The sequence below is a fragment of the Impatiens glandulifera genome, chromosome 1 (genome assembly GCF_907164915.1).
Source record: "Impatiens glandulifera chromosome 1, dImpGla2.1, whole genome shotgun sequence".
Taxonomy (NCBI): Eukaryota; Viridiplantae; Streptophyta; class Magnoliopsida; order Ericales; family Balsaminaceae; genus Impatiens; species Impatiens glandulifera.
In genome coordinates, this window is record NC_061862.1 from 1696998 (window position 1) to 1715837 (window position 18840).

The window sequence follows — 18840 nt, forward strand, 5'->3', positions numbered from 1 at the left end:
ATCGTCCCTGACACATGACCCAAACTCACGTCGCAATAGTTGTTTAGCTCTCTCCACGTCAATCCTCTGCTGAGAGTTTTCATGACCACGTGTTCCCTAAGCCATCGTAGTGCCTTTTCCCTCATGTGACTTGTCGCAAGATGAACCCTCGTCTTCTTCAAGTGTGTCGTTAACCCGAAAAAATCTTTCTGCCTCATAAATCCAGTCTTCAACATCTTCGACATTTTCTCCAAAGAATTTTGGAAAATTCATTTTGACAACTCACTGCACTTTATTCATTCATACGCTTGACTATGTTTATGATTTTCATTCAACTATCCGTCGATACGTGATTCCACCATATTGCCAAGAATGTCGCTCTGATACCAATGATATTATGAGAACTATACGTATACAATATGTAATCTAGGGTTGACAATACCTTAGTAACTACCGATAAGATGAGAGATTAGAGGAGTAGAGAATGAGAATAATTGCAGATCAGTAATTGATAGGAAGAAGAGATTGAATTAGAAGAATAGATTAGAAGAGATGCAGAATGAGAATAAGAAGAGTTAATCAGGGTTACCTGAAGAGTCAATTCATCAGTCGTGGTTTCCATTCTAGTTCAGCAAGTATTTAAGGCAGAATCATTCACCCCTTTACATGACTCTCTAACTTCCTTTGCCAGCTGGCAAGGCCAGCTGTTACTACTCTTCTGTTATAACTAATACAGTTACTCAACTGCTACAAGAACTTTCATATGCTGTGTAACAGCTTATTCCAGACTAAAACCCTGTTGTGTGAATACAGCTTATTAACAACGAAATTACCGAAATTACCGAACCTGCGGACTTCGTTATCAATCCGGCGACTTATTAAGGGTTAGAAAACCTAACCCTAAAATCCTCTCATAACAGAAGATACATTGCCACCCAGTATGAAGATTACACAAAAAAAAGTCCAATTCAGGTTCATACCCCAATTCAGGTTCATACCCTTTATTTACTAATCAATTTTCAGATAGATTTATGCCTTGTTTTTGTATTCTCATTATTGAAAGTGGTTTCTTTATCAAAATTAGTCTTTATGTTCAACTTTTTGTTTTCTTTATTATGTTACCATTCAAAATTAAAAATATCAATACACTCCTTCACCACCGAATCCTCCGCGTCTCTCTTCTCGGTCGGTCGGAGTTTTGCGCCAGTTAAGAGGAGAAGTGTGATCGGAGAGTGAAATCCACCACCCGACGACCTTTCCTTCCACATCATCCTCAGGTCGGTCAGTTCTTCTCATCTCATTTCATTTATAATAATTAATGGCTCAGACAAACCCTAATTTCCCAAACTTTTTTACCATGTTTGATCAATCAATGTATTCGAGTCAATCAATAATCATATTTTTTTAATTAGTTGATCAATGAAACTCTTTCTTGACGGAAAATGGATGAAGGTTCGCCCCATTGCACCTCAAAACATTATTTGGTTTAAGGGTTTTTTTTGGGCAAGCTGATATTATTTTTTGGATATGATCGAGATTTTTAATTTGGTATAAGAATTAGTTTCTACATCAATATCCCCAAATTGTAGTATAATGTTCTGCTTTATTTGACAATGTTTTGATTATTTTTTTTACCAAAATGACAAATGTATCTTTTTCATATTCATATCATACTGATGCACTAAGAGAACCTATAAGTGCACTGTTCATAGTTGCAGTATGGGTTTGATGTATTATCAGCCAAGCAAAAAAGCAACAATAGAGGAAGATACATCTGCCACCCAGTATGAAGATTACACGAAAAAAGTCCAATTCTGGTTCATACCCCAATTCAGGTTCATACCCTTACTAGTCAATTTTCATATAGATTTATGCCTTCCTTTTGTATTCTCACTACTGAAAGTGGTTTCTTTATCAAAACTAGTCTTTATGTTCAACTTTTTGTTTTCTTTATTATGTTACCATTCAGAATTAAAAGTATCAATACACTCCTCCACCACCGAATCCTCCGCGTCTCTCTTCTCGGTCGGTCGGAGCTCTATGCCAGTTAAGAGGAGAAGTGTGATCGAAGAGTGAAATCCACCAACCGACGACTGTTCCTTCCACATCATCCTCAGGTTGGTCAGTTTTTCTAATCTCATATCATTTCTAATAATTAATGGCTTAAACAAACCCTAATTCCCCAAACTTTCTTATCTTGTTTGATCAATCAATGTATTCGAGTCAATCAATAATCATGTTTCTTTAATTAGTTGATCAATGAAACTCTTTCTTGACGGAAAATGGATGAAGGTTCGCCCCATTGCACCTCAAAACATTATTTGGTTTAAGGGTTTTTTTGGGCAAGCTCATATTATTTTTTGGATATGATCGAGATTTATCATTTGGTATAAGAATTAATTTCTGTATCAATATCCCCAAATTGAAGTATAATGTTATGCTTTATTTGAGAATGTTTTGTTTCTGATTTTTGACCAAAATGACAAATGTATCTTTTTCATATTCATATCTTGTTGTTGCGCTAAGAGAACCTATGAGTGCACTGTTCATAGTTGCAGTCTGGATTTGATGTACTATCAGCCAAGCAAAAGAGAAACAATGGAGGAAGATACATCTGCCACCATGAAGATTACACGAAAAAAGTCCAATTCAGGTTCATACCCCAATTCAGATTCATACCCTTTATTTACTAGTGATTTTCAGATATATTTATGCCTTCTTTTGTATTCTCACTACTGAAAGCGGTTTCTTTATCAAAACTAGTCTTTATGTTCCAACCTTTTGTTTTTATATTATGTTACCATTCAGAATTAAAAGTATAAATACACTTCTCCACCACCGAATCCTCCACGTCTCTCTTCTCGGTCGGTCGGAGCTCTGCGCCAGTTAAGAGGAGAAGTGTGATCGGAGAGTGAAATCCACCACCTGACGACCAACAAACCCTAATTTCCCATACGAGCAACAATATAATCTTATATATAAAGAATGGTTAAAATTTATTCTCACAGCTTCCCTTATTTGTTCCTGTTTTTATATTTGATGATATTGTCTTATTACTGGTAGAATAGACATTTATTTGGTTGAGATGCGAGTAGTATTATAAAATTTTGTATTTCTTCATCTTTTTGTACGATCCTTCTACTTCACTTGGCCAAACTGATGCGACTATTCTTGTATACTCTACTAAGTCTGTTGTTGTGTCCCGATCTACAAAGAGGCCACAAACTAAACAAAATCTTTAATAGTAACCAGAATTAGCAAGGAGGGAGAATTATGATAGAAGATAATAAATATAAATGAGATAGATTGAGAAAATTATTACATCATATTTGTCTACTATTTACACTACTCATATAATGACAGATGGTTATCTAACTATCTATTCTACAATCTTTTACACTACTAACAACTTCTAGAATCTTCTATTAAAATGAAAATGCCTACCATAAAGGTAATTTCTTCACTTAGAAACTAATATTAATACTACTTACAGTTTCCCGTGCATATACATTACTGACTTCAAGTACCTTCCCGGGTCACAACGTTTGTCATTCCCCTATTGTACATTATGGTATAGTTCAATCCAAATAACTCAGATAACCATGTTTGTTGCCGGACTGTAGTGATATTGTTCTCCATAAGAAACTTCAAACTTTTTATCCTGATAATGAAAATGCTTACCATAAAGGTAATTTCTTTACTTAAATAATTTCATTAATACTGCTAACAGCTTCTTCTCATATGTAGAGAATCATAATGTGTCTTAGCAAGTGATTTGCTCATATACGCGATGCGTATTCTTTTCTACATCAATACTACGCCAATGTTGGCATCTATTCTTTTCTACATCAATATTGCGCCAATGCTGGCATTTATTTGTACTTTGAGATCAATCCAAAAATCAGGTAATACTAATATCGGAGTGGTGGTTAGAGCCTTTTTCAAGTTTTAAATGTCTTCTCTGCATCTTTAGTCCATTTAAACATACTATTCTTGAGTAAAACCATGTAATGGTTTGTTAATAGTTCCAAGTTTCATACGAATCTTCGATAATACCCTGCCCAAGAAAGCCTCTTAATGCTTTGATGCCCAAGAAATGACCTAGATATTCCTGCTTCTTTAATCCAAATAAGCATTTTGATCGCTTACCATTATACTGTTTTTAAGAATTTTCATAACTTTCTCAAAATACCTTAGATGTAGTTCCATATTAGAACTGTATATAAGAATATCATAAAAAAATATACTAATAATACCTTTCCTTGGCCATACTAAAAAATATTTCAATTATTAATACTTAGAATGTTGCAGTTGAATTTGATAATCCGAATGTCATTACTCTTGAATTCATACAGTGTAGAATGAGTTCTGAAAATAATCTTGTGGATGTCCTCTTCTCTGACCCTTATTTGATGATAATCCGCACATATGTCGAGGTTGATGAAAATCGTTGCTTCATAGAGCTCATCCAGTAACTCGTCCACTACAGATATAAGGTACTTATCCTTGATTGTGATTTCATTTTGTTGTATGTACTCTAAACAAAATATCCATGTTCCATCCTTATTCTTAACAAGGATAATCATATAAACATATAAACTTGTGTTGTTTCTTATAAACCCAACCCTCTTCATCTCTGCTACTGAAGCCTTTTCTGAATAGGAATAAAGGTATAGTCTCAGATTTGGTGAAATCGTTTGAGATTATTAGAATGATCAGTTTTTTGAATTGGAGACAGGCAGACAGCTGGTTTGGTTCTATGAAAACAGTGAGGTACTTTTCAATTAACTTTTGAATGGACAAGTATGGTTATTTTTTTATAATCGGTGTGTTCTATTTTATGAAGATTTCTTAACTTCTATGTGGTATAATTGTCCTACGAAACAACCCAAACCTTTCTTAATAGTTTTTAGCTCACTTACTCACACTCATCAAATTGAAAGTTCTCTTATCCTTAATCTCGTAAAAATATATTTTTAAATCATTGATCCTTGTCTTCATTCATTGCTTTGGATACTTCCAGCTTACTTGTTTAATCTTTCTCATCCAATCAACCCTAAACTATGTTGCAGCAATTTGAGTTTCCATATCTCGAGTGTAAATTAATTTTCCTTTATATAAAGAACCTTCATCTGCAATGGTAAATACTAACGGATTATTTTCTCGTAGGTTAAAACCCAACCCAATTGGCGTGCATTTCCTTCGTCTATAAACGAATGAGTACTCCCACTATCAATCAAAATAAGATCTTTCCTTTTTTTGAGTTGCCCTAAAATTTTTAGTATAGAATTATTGGTTGAAACACTAATAAAACTTCATTCGTGAATACATCCCTCCACGTCAAAACCATGTGGTCCATCAAATAATTTGTAACCCATGTTCCAGCTCAGCCCGTAAAAAATATATAGCATAATTCACCTTGTCACTATCTTCGATTGTGAAATTTTCGAAAAAATGGTTCGCCCTCCTAACCCTATCGAATTAGTTCTATCAAATTTGTCTTGATCAATTATAGGATTCTTTAAAATAAGCTTCATGTTGTTTGTAGTCCTACTAATTTAAACTTTTATCTTTTGTTATAGTTGTTTGTTTGTTATATTTACATCTGATTGGCAAAATATGCATATTCTCAGACTAGTTGACCTTTATGTTAAAATCAAACACTAGTATGAATGAAATCTTGATTGAATCAGTCATTTCGTTTAATATTGTTTAAAGTTGAATTTCCGTGTGTAATATTGAGGGGATTCTTTAGAATTAGGTAGGTAAGTTAGTTCACATTTATTTGCATATGCAAAATGAGGTTTCTTCAAACTCTCAACAGTATTATTTATTATGCATTGTAACAGCGGTGGCTTAATTGTTTGGTTTCGAGTAAAATGATGTTAGACCCGATAATTACACAGTTCCAATCTGTAAGGAGAGAACCAAGATGGTCAATGGTGATTTTACATACTTGTATGTAGGCTCAAGATTTTTTTGAAGATAGAGAAAACTGAACAAATTATCCAATACCTGAAAACTTGTCTTTCCTGATCCTACCTAGTAGCAGCATTCTTTTATGGATAAAGGGCTAACTATGGAGAATTTTTGACTTCTTCAGACTATTTGTCAGAGTAGAATTCATTTTTAGAATTTATATGGAGCATACGGGTGGACATGCTTGAAGAGTTTCACTAGATTAGGAAACTGCTTCTTTGTGATAGTTTATTATTAACATCTATCTACATATTGATTGAGATCTCAATAGTTACTAGGGTTGCTTTTCTAAAATGGTCATTATGACTCAAGTGTTTGCTATTCAAGACTTTGAGAAACCTAATGATATGCATAATAATTTAAAATGCTATATATAACATGCAAAATTTTAAATGATTCCTTAAAAGACTTGATACAACAAGCCCCAATGCTCAAAAGTATCATAAACTAATACTACTTGATAAACCTATTAGTTTCATTTCCAAATCCAAATCTACATTTTCATTTTGCTTTGGAGCTTCTTCTATATGGCTTCAAATTCCTCGTCAGTAGGTTCTGATTCCACTTTGCTCCCACCACCACCATATTTTGCAAATAAAGAATCAAACTTACCTTTCCTCTCATTCCTTTTATGAGTTATCATAGCATTCATCTAGTGAATCTGAAATACATTGATCATATATCAATTTTTGAGCACTTGAATGAATTTTAAATTATTTTGAATCAGTTGAGTAGTACGATGGTAAATTTTGATGATGAGGTGCAATCACTTTTAGTCCTTGGATCTTTGCCTACAAGTTGAGAGACTCTTATTATCACTCTCAGCAACTCAACAACAAATGGTAAAGTCAACATGACATTTGTCACCGGTTCCTTATTTGATGAGGAGAATCGAAAGGGGGATAAACACTCTAAGTCTAATATATTGGTGACTGATAGAGGAAGATCAAAGAATAATAGAAGTGGTTCGAGTAGGAGCAAGTCTAGAGCTCCAAAAAAGGATGATGTTTGTCATTACTGCGTCAAAATGGGTCATTGGAAAAACGAGTGCTGGAAATTTAAAAATGATAAAACAAAGAGTACGGTGAAGCCCATAGAAAGAAAGAACAAAGTGTAGATACATCTACTTATGATTCAGATGGTGAACTAACATGTGCTTCTAACTGACAAAACTCATGTCTTAGCACATCTTCAAATGAAATAGAATCAATTGTTGACACAGGTGCCTCATTCCATATTACTCCACACAAATGTTACTTACAGTCTTACAAAGCTGGTGATTATGATGAGGTTCGCATGGGTAACAATGGTGTGTCCAAAGTAGTTAGTCTTGGTGATGTTAGAATCGAGACAAACATGAGTTGTTTCCTGACAATGAGAGATGTAAGACATGTCCTGATTTAAGAATGAATTTGATTTCCACATGTAAGCTCGATGATGGAATTGGTGAAAATTGCTGAATGTTTTGATTAAGATGAATGAGTTTCTGAATCTCAAGGATGCTCATCTTGAAAATTGTGAGCATTGCTTGAAAGGTAAGCAGAAGAGAGTCTCCTTAGTAAGTCGAAAGTGCAACTGAAAAAGAATGTCCTTGAGTTGGTCCATACTGATGTTTGTGGTCCTATGAAGATTAAATTCATAGGTGGTGCTTCTTATTTTGTAACTTTCATAGATGATGCATCTAGAATTTTTGGGCTTATGTTATAAAGTCCAATGATGAGGTTACAGCAAAGTTCGAGGTCTTTCACAAGCTGGTTGAAAGAGAGACAAACAGAAAACTGATGAGGGTGCAGTCAGATAATGGTGTAAGTACATAGGTTCATTTGATGATTATTGCAAAGAGTAGGATATTCAACATGAACAAATCGTGATCAAGATTTCACAACAAAATGGAGTGACAGAGAGGATGAACAGAACAATGTTAAAACGGATAAGGAGTATGCTCTCCCATGCTAGGTTGGCTAAGCATTTTTAGGCTGAAGTCATGAGCACTACAGTGTATGTTATCAACCGTTCTCCCTCAAAGTCATTAAATAATAAGTGTACATAAAGTGTTTGGTCAGGTAAAGATGTTAATTATGACTATTTACATGTTTTTTATTGCAGACCCTTTGTGCATGTTCCAAAAGATGAGAGGTCTAAGCTAGATACAAAAATCAAGCAATGCATTTTTTTGTCATGGTAATGAAAAGTGGGGATACATGTGTTATGACCCAGTTGACCCAGTAGACTATTGAGAATTTTGAAGATGGTGAAAAATCGTTCATCGAGAGAATTGTATCTCAGCTCGATAATTATATTATACTCAATTTTTTCTCGAGCCTCAAGTGAGATGAGAAACTAAAATGGTTGCACATTTCTTGTATTTTCTACTCATTCTTGGGAGACATTGTCTTGTTTATTTTCAAGTGTGTAGCCAGTGGACAAGCAACTAGTTTTGACTTGTCCATACATAATCTTTTTATAATCTTCTCAATATATCTCTATTGAGACAGCCATAGCTTTTTTTCACCCAATCACGAATGACATGCATTCCAAAAATTTGTCTTGTTTGACCCAAGTCTTTCATCTCAAAAGACTTGACTAAATCATTTTTCAACTTGGCAGTCTTGAGCTTGTCTCTCCCTACAATCAGAATATCATCAATATATAGGAGAAGTATAATAAAATCATTAGAAACAAACTTTTGCACGAAGATACAGTGATTTTTAGATGTCTTCATGTACCCATTGATGGTCATGAACGACTCAAACTTAAGATATCACTGTCTTGGTGCTTGCTTCAAACCGTACAGACTTTTGACAAGTTTGCACACCTTGCATTCCTCGCCTTTTTTATTGTAACCTTCAGGTTGCTCCGTATAAACATCTTCATACAAATCACCGTAGAGAAATGTAGTCTTGACATCAAGCTATTCAACCTCAAGATTCATACAAGCAGCTAGACCTAACATAGCCTAGCCTTATATCTTGACTTGCTATCATCACTTTCTTGTTTGATCTTATACACCCATTTATTTTGTAATACTTTTAGGTTCTTTGGTTTTCAACCAGTTCATATGTGTCATTTTTCAGCAATGACTTCATCTCTTTCTTCATGGCAGTTAGTCATTCTTCCTTATGAGCATCCTCAAAAGTCTCTTTATATCATATAGGCTCCCCACAACACTCCTAAGTAGACCTCTTAAGTTCCTCTGTTTGTTGATTCTATTGATTTACATCTTCTTGTTGAACTTCAAAATCATCCTCAATATTATCACCAAGATCAGTTTCTATATCATTTTTATGGCTTATAGCTTGACCCTAAGGAACATCATCATTATCTGAGTCTAAAGCTACATATGGTCTTGTCTACTCAACATCATTAGACAACTCAATACTAGAAAGATCACGGCATTACATGGATCTAACTCGAAATTTAAGTGGGTATAATATAATTTCGGACATAAAAAAATTAAGAAAAAAACTGAAACATGAAACAAGATTATTGATGATAACTCTGAATTGAGTGGATTAAATCTTCTTCGTTAATGATTGTTGATCAATTCTGGCATTTGAAGTTGTCTGGCGATATATGATAGTTTGAAATTCAACACCGAGAGAGAGGGATTAATAATCCTTTACAATTCCGCAGCCCTTCTTTCTCTAGCAGTAGAGGGTTGCAGTCTCTTTTTCAGTATCGGTGGTAGCCTTATATGGTTCCTTATAGGAGGTTGTTGCAGTCCTCTCTGTTGAAGTTGGTCTTGCACTAGCTCATTTTGTAAAAAGGGTACTAATATTAACGCGGAAGTCTGGACTGCTGTTCACTGCGCTTTATTTAAAGCAGTGTGCGTCATCGCTTCAACTGGCCTATGGGGGTGATAAAAACCCCATACGCTGTTGCTAGTGTCCGTGTAATATTTCATCACTTTAAGACCAAGACAATTATTCTTGTCTATCTTTTCTGCCGAAACAGAGATGGTATAGCGAAGGCTTCAAATCCTTGTCTCTTTCTCTACAACAATAGCAAACTCTATGCGATATTAGTCCTTCTTGAAGTTCGGTGAGAAATGTATAGTCAAATTTCGGATATTAATTTTAATGACGTGTTTTCTTTAGTTGTGAAATAAATTTTGATAAAACATTATTTGGCATTGTGGCTATGCATATTTTAGAGTTTGAGCAGCTAGATGTGAATACCGCATTTTTAAAATATATATATATATATAGTCTTATGACAAAAATGAGTGTATTTGTTATTTGAAGAAAAAAAAATCTTGTTTGAAACAATTGTCAAGGTGGCGATATAAAAGTTGTGACTTTTTTATTACCATGCATTACTTAAAAAATGATTTTTATAATTGTGTCTATTTTAAAGTTGATTACGTACGAGAACTCGTTTGTTTATTTACTCTTATAAAAAAATCAAGAAGGTAAATGTGCAAATTAAATATTTGAAATTGTGATTTTAAGATAGAGACGAGATAGAAAATTATATCGAGAAATTGTATATTGAGAAAGTTTTTTTATTTATTTAACATGTTTCATGATAGTTCCTTGATTTTCTATTAACAACTCATTTTAAACTCTCTTTTACTATGTTATCTCAGTTTGACGAGGATATCGATGCTACGTTATGAGCTCTATATTTCATTGCAGTGAATTAATTTATCATAATGCAATAGTTTGTACACGATTAGATTTGACATGTTCATTAAATACAGTTATGAGATTTCCCACCAATTTATATAAAGATAATTGTAGAGTTCGATGAATCTTAAGTTATTTTATAAGTTTATCGGGTGTTTAAATACAACTTGGTTAGGTTGTGTATCCCTTAATTACAGTGAACATTTATTTTTGATGGGTAAAAATAAAAAAAATCACAAGTAAAATGAGACTTTCTGCTTGGTTCATCAGAATTTGGAATACTTGGAAGAGAGAGTTTTAATCAACTCTTTTGGTGATCATGATAATGCTGGATTGTATCAGAAGCTGCTGCTTTGGCTATTTCAACCGCCTTCTTTGATTGAGGGGATTCGGAAGTAATAGCATGATCATGATGAGACCCTTTGTTAAGTATCAGCTTATTCTTGTTGATCTCTTCTTCAACATGTATGTCTTCATAAATATTTAGTATTACGTTCTGTGTACCATGTGGACCTGGTACTACAACTTCTTGAATCTTGAAGTGTTCGTCAACTCTCACAATGTCGGTCTCGTGAATTTGTTTCTTCTTCCTCTTCTTGAGAAAGCAACAGAGTGCAAAGGAGAGACACCCGAGTAGGAAAAGACCATCTAAGGAGACGTAACCACTATGATGATGGTATGATGTCCTGGAGAAGGTGGTGGAAATGAAGGCGGTGGTGGAATGAAGTGGTGCGGCGGAGGAGGTGGACGGAAATGATGTGGTGGTGATGGAGGAACGCGACTTGGTGGGGATGGCGGTGGAAGAAGGGGATGGCTTGGTGGCGGCGGTAAAGTAGGATGACTTTGATGCTGGAATTGGAAAACCTCTGGAAGTCAAAAAGATAAGATCAAATTAATGAAGTGTGGTGGAAATCAAATAGTCACTTTTGGAGATCGATCGTCATAATATTTAATTATCTAGTAGTAAAGTTTATTTACTTCTTTTTGGAGAGTTGTTCCAACTTCTTAGTTTTGCCTATTTGTAGGCCTTTTTGTAATCCTGAAACAGAACTCACTTTTGATATAATAATTACTTTGAGCTTTAAGCTTGTTTAGAAGTTTATCTTCTATTTATCTTGCTCTAAACTCTTTTGGTGGATTCCTAGAGTGAAGAGTGTCAATTGATTTCTTGTGGTACTTCATATCTCTCTAATTTCTCGGTGTCAAAGTGGTATCAGAGCTTTAGTTTACAATGGTTGGTCGGAGAAGAAGAGGACCAAATGATGATGAACCTAAACCTCGTCAAAGAGACCTTCGTGATATTGTTGATGGTCATGATTCAGATGATGATTCAAAAATTAATGATGAGGATTTCAATCCATTTCATGATGATAATGACGCAAGTGACCGTGCATCTCGTGGACAACGGTTCCAAAGAAACAATGTCCGCTACAGGTTTTTGGATTTTAAAGTTGATATTCCAGATTTTGAAGGAAGAAATAATCCTGATGAATTCATTGACTGGTTCAATACCGTTGAGAGAATTTTTGAGTTCAAAGATGTTCAAGAAGATAACAAGGTGAAGTTAGTGGTTATCAAATTAAAAAAATATGCGTCCATTTGGTGGGAACACCTTAAGAAACAACGTGTGCGTGATGGCAAGAAAAAGATCAAAACATGGGACAAAATGAAGAAGGAGTTAAGTAGGAAATTTTTGCCGGATAATTATCGCCAAGATTCTTTTCTCAAATATCACAACTTCAGGCAGAAGGATCTATCTGTGGAAGACTACGTGGCTGAATTTGAAAATCTTATGATGCGATGCGATGTTTTGGAGCCGGAAGAAGAAACTATTGCTCGTTTTCTTGGAGGGCTACGATATGAAATTGGAAATGTGGTCCAATTGCAGCAATATTTGACATATAATGATGTATGTCAGTTGGCTCTCAAAGTTGAAAAACAACAAAAAAATCGAGTCATTTTGGGGGACGTTTCTCATCGGGTGGTGGTGCCTATAACCGAGGAAGTGCTTCTACTTTCAAGAACAGTCCAACTGTAAAAGACGTAAAACATAAATCTTTTACAAGTAAAGATGGTGGTGCTAGTTTTGAAAAATCAAGTGGTCTAACTAATCAAAAAACTTGTTTCAAGTGCAAAGGGTTCGAACATTTTGCCGCTGATTGTCCAAATCGAAGAATCATTACTCTCGTTGAGGAAGAGTATGAAGAAGAGAATGAAGAGACAACACCAATTTACGATGAATGTAACGAGGAGGGAGATATCACTTATGAAGATTATGGGGAAGCTTTAGTAATACGGCGTATCCTCAACACCAATTATGTTCCAGATGATTCATGGATTCGTAATAATATTTTTCACACTAGATGCACGTCAAATGGCAAGGTGTGTGACATCATTGTCGATGGAGGAAGTTGCGAAAATGTTGTGGCTACAGCTATGGTGGAGAAGCTGCAATTAAAAACCGAAAATCATCCTCAACCTTACAAATTATCATGGCTTCGGAAAGGTAATGAAGTAAAGGTAAATAATCGATGTCTCGTTCAATTTTCTACTAGAGAAAAGTACAAAGATGAAGTTTGGTGTGATGTTATCCCTATGGATGTTTGTCATTTGCTTCTTGGAAGACCTTGGAAATTTGATAGGAAAACGCAACATGATGGATTCAAAAATACCTATACTTTTGTGAAAGATGGCGAGAAAATAATTTTGGCACCTTCAAGAATGAAGGACATTGTCAAACCATCAAAGGAAGAAGGAAATAATTTGCTTTCCAAATCACAATTTAAGGATGTAATGAATGAATCATTAGGAGTGTTTGCATTGGTGGTTTTGGAAGAAAACAAGGAAGATAATATCATTCCTCTACAAGTGCGGCCTCTTTTACAAGAATTTGTTGATGTCGTACCTGAAGAGATTCCTACGGGTCTTCCTTCCATGCGAAATATTCAACATTGTGTTGATCTAATCTCTGGTGCGTCAATCCCAAATAAATCTGCTTATAGAATGAATCCTAAGGAATATGAAGAGTTGCAGCGACAAGTTGAAGACTTGCAGGCAAGAGGTCTTATACAAGAAAGTAAGAGTCCTTGTGCTGTGCCAGCACTTCTTGTGCCAAAAAAAGATGGTTCGTGGCGTATGTGTGTTGATAGTAGGGCGGTGAATAAAATCACGATCAAATACCGTTTTCCTATTCCTCGCCTCGATGATCTCTTTGATCAACTTCACAGCTTCAAAATTGGTTCTAAGATTGATTTACGAAGTGGCTATCATCAAATTCGAATGCGGCCTGGAGATGAGTGGAAAACCGCTTTCAATACTAGAGATGGTCTTTACGAGTGGCTGGTTATGCCATTTGGACTTTCTAATGCACCCTCTACATTTATGCGACTTATGAATCACATGTTTAAACCATTTATTGGGAAATTTGTTTTTGTCTATTTTGACGATATTCTTGTGTACAGCTCTAGTCAAGAAGAGCATTTAAATCATCTTCGACAAGTTTTTAGGGTGCTAAGAGAACAGAAGTTATATGCCAATTTGAAGAAATTTCACTTCTTCACTAACAGCCTCGTCTTTTTGGGCTACAATATTTCTTCTTACGGTATCAAGATGGATCGAGACAAGATTGAAGCTATCTTAAGTTGGCCAATTCCTAAGACTATTCATGATATTTGGAGTTTTCATGGCTTGGCTTCATTTTACCGTAGGTTTATCAAAAAATTTAGCATTATCATTACTCCTATAACTGAATGTTTGAAAGGTGGTAGTTTCAAGTGGACGGAGGAAGCATTAAAAAGCTTTGAACTTCTCAAGAAAAAAATCACGGAAGCTCTAATTTTGCAACTTCCAGATTTCGGAAGGGTATTTGAAGTAGATTGTGATGCTTCTAACGTGGGGATCAGAGGAGTTCTTAGCCAAGAAGGCAGACCCATTGCTTTCTTTAGTGAGATGATGAATAACTCCCGACGCAATTATTCAACATACGATAAGGAGTTCTTTGCCCTTGTTCATACCTTGGATCATTGGCAACATTATCTACTACACAAAGAGTTTGTTCTCTTCTCGAATCATGAAGCTTTGAAATACTTGAACTCACAACAAAAGTTGAACCCGCAACATGGAAAATGGGTCGAGTTTCTACAAGCATTCAATTTTGTGATCAAGCACAAGTCTGGCGTGCTAAATCGAGTGGCAGATGCTCTTAGTCGAAGACATTCTTTGTTGTCTACATTGTAGTTACAAGTGCTTGGATTTGAGGTGATAAAAGATCTCTACAAAGATGATTTGTACTTCGGCAGAATTTGGGAGGAATCTTCAAAAGCTCCATTCAAGTTTTTCTTGATTGATGATGATTATCTCTTTAAAGGTACATTATTATGTATTCCAGATTGTTCATTAAGGCTAACAATTATCGATGAGGCACACAACGGAGGTCTTGCGGGACACTTTGGAAGAGAAAAGACTCTTACACTCGTACAAGAAAATTTTTATTGGCCACGTATGGATCGAGATGTCAAGAAGTACATAGAGAGGTGCAGAGTGTGTCATATTGCTAAAAGTCATGGGCAAAATACGGGTTTGTACACACCTTTACCGGTACCATTATGTCCATGGGAAGATGTGAGTATGGACTTTGTTGTTGGGCTGCCACGCACTCAAAGGAACAAAAATTCAATTATGGTGGTCGTTGATCGGTTTTCAAAAATGGCGCACTTTATTCCTTGCATCAAAACAATGGATGCCACTCACGTAGCTATTCTTTATTTTAAAGAGATTGTGAGGCTTCATGGCATTCCAAAGACAATAACCTCTGATCGGGATTCGAAATTTACGAGTCATTTCTGGCGAACGCTTTGGAAGAAACTTGGAACTAAACTTCAATTTAGTTCTTCTCACCATCCACAAACTGATGGACAGACAAAGGTTGTAAATCGGAGCTTGGGAAACCTTTTGAGAATTTTGATTGGAAAGAATCCTCGCCAATGGGATGGGGTTTTGGCTCAAGCAGAGTTTGCTTGCAATCGATCATCGAGTCAAACTACCGGGTTGAGTCCGTTCGAGATTGTTTATGGTAAGAATCCCATCACTCTCATAGATCTAGCTCCAATACCTATTACTCATCATATAAGCAAGGAATGAGAAGATCGTGCTAAGGATATTAAGCAATTGCATGAGAAAGTTCGTCAAGAAATTATCGAGCACAATGAAAAATATCAAAGGGTGGCGAACAAGCATAGAAAGCGTTATGTTTTCAATGAAGGAGACTTGGTCTGGATTCACTTATGAAAGGAGCGTTTTCCTCGAGGTCGACATGGAAAATTACATCCTAGAGCTGATGGTCCTTTTAGAATTTTGAAGAAGATTGGTGATAATGCTTACAAGGTGGAGTTACCAGGAAACTATGATGTCTCAACCACATTCAATGTTTCTGATCTTTCACCATACATTGATGACGAACAAGTTCCAGATTCGATGTTGAATCTTCTCCAACCGGGGGAGAATGATGCTGGAATTGGAAAACCTCTGGAAGTCAAAAAGATAAGATCAAATTAATGAAGTGTGGTGGAAATCAAATAGTCACTTTTGGAGATCGACCGTCATAATATTTAATTATCTAGTAGTAAAGTTTATTTACTTCTTTTTGGAGAGTTGTTCCAACTTCTTAGTTTTGCCTATTTGTAGGCCTTTTTGTAGGCCTTTTTGTAATCGTGAAACACAACTCACTTTTGATATAATAATTACTTTGAGCTTTAAGCTTGTTTAGAAGTTTATCTTCTATTTATCTTGCTCTAAACTCTTTTGGTGGATTCCTAGAGTGAAGAGTGTCGATTGATTTCTTGTGGTACTTCATATCTCTCTAATTTCTCGGTGTCAGACTTGGTGGTGGTGGCTGCAAAGTAGGATGACTTGGTGATGGTGGTGGTTGCATGCTAGGGTGGTAGGGTGGCGGAAAGAAGGAGGTGATGGTGGTGGAAAATAGAATGGAAAGCCATAATTTTGGACAAAAGACATAATGATATATTTAGTAATTGTTTGTTGGTGGAAGGAAGATGAAGAGATGATGAAAATGGTATTAAGAGCATTGGGCTATTTGTACTATTATTTATGATAGGCGTAAGGATAAGTTAATTTGTAACTTCTAAGGTTTTTCAGATATGCTATAAAGGAAGGAATCGTTGTTTGCATTGAAAAACACTCCCAGGCCACCTAATAAAATTAAAATAGACACCAGTAGAAGGTGATCGAGTAACATAAGGAGCAATTTTTATTATTTTTATTGAATTTAACAAGTTATGAGAAGATTATTTTCAATTAAGCTAATATTTTATATCATTTAAAATATTATAACTAGTGTTTTCCTTTCCCAGATCATAAATCTATATTGCTTGCTTTCAGATTATTGATTCATGTATTGACTTATCTTTATGTTAATAAAATATATTACCATTTTTTCAAAAAATATATTAAATTATTTGATTCTGCATAGTTAAATGATATATAATGTCTAAACTTTTTTATATCATGAAGGTTTTTAGGAAGCTGAATTAATACAAGGATAACTATAAATGGGTTCACCAAAATCTAGTAATTATTTGTTAAGAACCATTTATTATTCCATTGTTCATCTTCTCTGTATTACTTGGTAGGTTCCTAAATGATGTAAGAATTAGATGATGGCATTCACAAGAAGGAAGACAAACAAAATAAATGCCTGCTAAGGAACAACAACCTGGATGATGATGATCATATATAATATGACTGTAATGAAGAACAACAAACATGTTTTATTCTTTCTTATCAGCATGCCTAAATACGAGACTCTGAACGATAATATTAGTTGCAGCAATGTAGGAAAAAACTGATGCCGGATTGCTGAAGAAAGCATTCAATATAGGAGAATCAATCCTCAATCCTCGGAACTAGAAGAAGTGGTTTTTTCCTCTTTTGGAGGTGCGAATTGCCTGGTGAGACGAGATCTTGTCCACGGATCCATACCTGCTCTTTGTGGCGGTTGAGGGGTTGCTGGCTTCGACTGCCTAAGTTCATTCTCTCTATCAATAAACCTGTTAAATAAACAAGGATTAGCTCCACAATTTGACAAAGCACTTTCAATATATCTTCTTCTTTAATGTGAACTGCAATTTGACAACTACACTTACTCAATAAAGCCCATTGGTGCTGCGTCACCAACACGAATACGAGTTCTCAAGAATCTTGTGTACCCACCAGCTCTATCTCTGCAGTTTATTTCCAGTAAGAATGAAATCTTATTTGGTTAGAGTTGGTAGAGGCATCCTGATCTTCAGTGTATCCGTTCTCCACCAAATCCCACAGATCTTGTGAGACCAGGATGTCTTTATCATAACACTCCAATAATCATAATCTTCTCCATCGAAAACAATTTGAACTCCTCGTATCAGCCAAGAATCTCCTAGCATCGCCATGGATCGATCTCGAAGCTCTAATACTAATATGTTGGGTTGAAGAGAAAAATAAGGAAGGAAGGTTATAAAAGGAAATGAAATATTATTATTTTGTAGTTCTTTAATCATCCCATTATAAGGTAAATATATAATCAAGATCAAAATATTTTCACTATCTTATAATTAAATAACGTAACTTATAACCTCCAATATTATCCTAATAGATACCATTTTGACAGTCTGGCAACGAATGAAATTCAGAATTTGTCTCCTAGTATTCATATACATCTCATTCAATCCCATCAGAAATTGAATCAATTTATTAATGAACAATTTATCCAAATTTCCTTTTAATGCATCACAATTACAAATATACATCTGACAACGGATCCAATTTTAGAATTTGTCTCCTAACATGTATATACATCTCATTCAATCCCATCAATCATTGAATCAATTTATTATTGGACAATTTATCCAAAGTTCTCTTTGATGCGTCACATATACAAATATACATCTCGCAACGGATTCAATTTCAGAATTTGTCTTCTAACATGTATATACATGTCATTCAATTCCATCATAAATTGAATCAAATTTTTAGTGGAAAATTTATCCAAAGTTCCCTTTAATGTGTCACATGTAGCAATACATATGTGGAAACGGATCCAATTTCATAATTTGTCGGCTAACATTTATATACATCTTATTCAATTTCATCATAAATTAAATCAATTTATCAGTGGACAATCTATCCAAAGTTTCCTTTGATGTATCACATTTACAAATATACACCTGGCAACGAATCAAATTTCATCTCCTTCCATCCC

The 18840-nt window shown here is 35.0% G+C and overlaps 1 long non-coding RNA gene across 1 annotated transcript in view; it reads left to right on the top strand.

The window, feature by feature from the left end:
* Positions 1 to 4358: 4358 nt before the first annotated feature.
* Positions 4359 to 18840, top strand: part of LOC124921640 — a 55888-nt gene continuing 41406 nt past the window's right edge. Inside the window, exon 1 of the long non-coding RNA XR_007097682.1 lies at positions 4359 to 4475. This is a non-coding gene — a long non-coding RNA (uncharacterized LOC124921640). The remainder of the gene's footprint in view (positions 4476 to 18840) is intronic.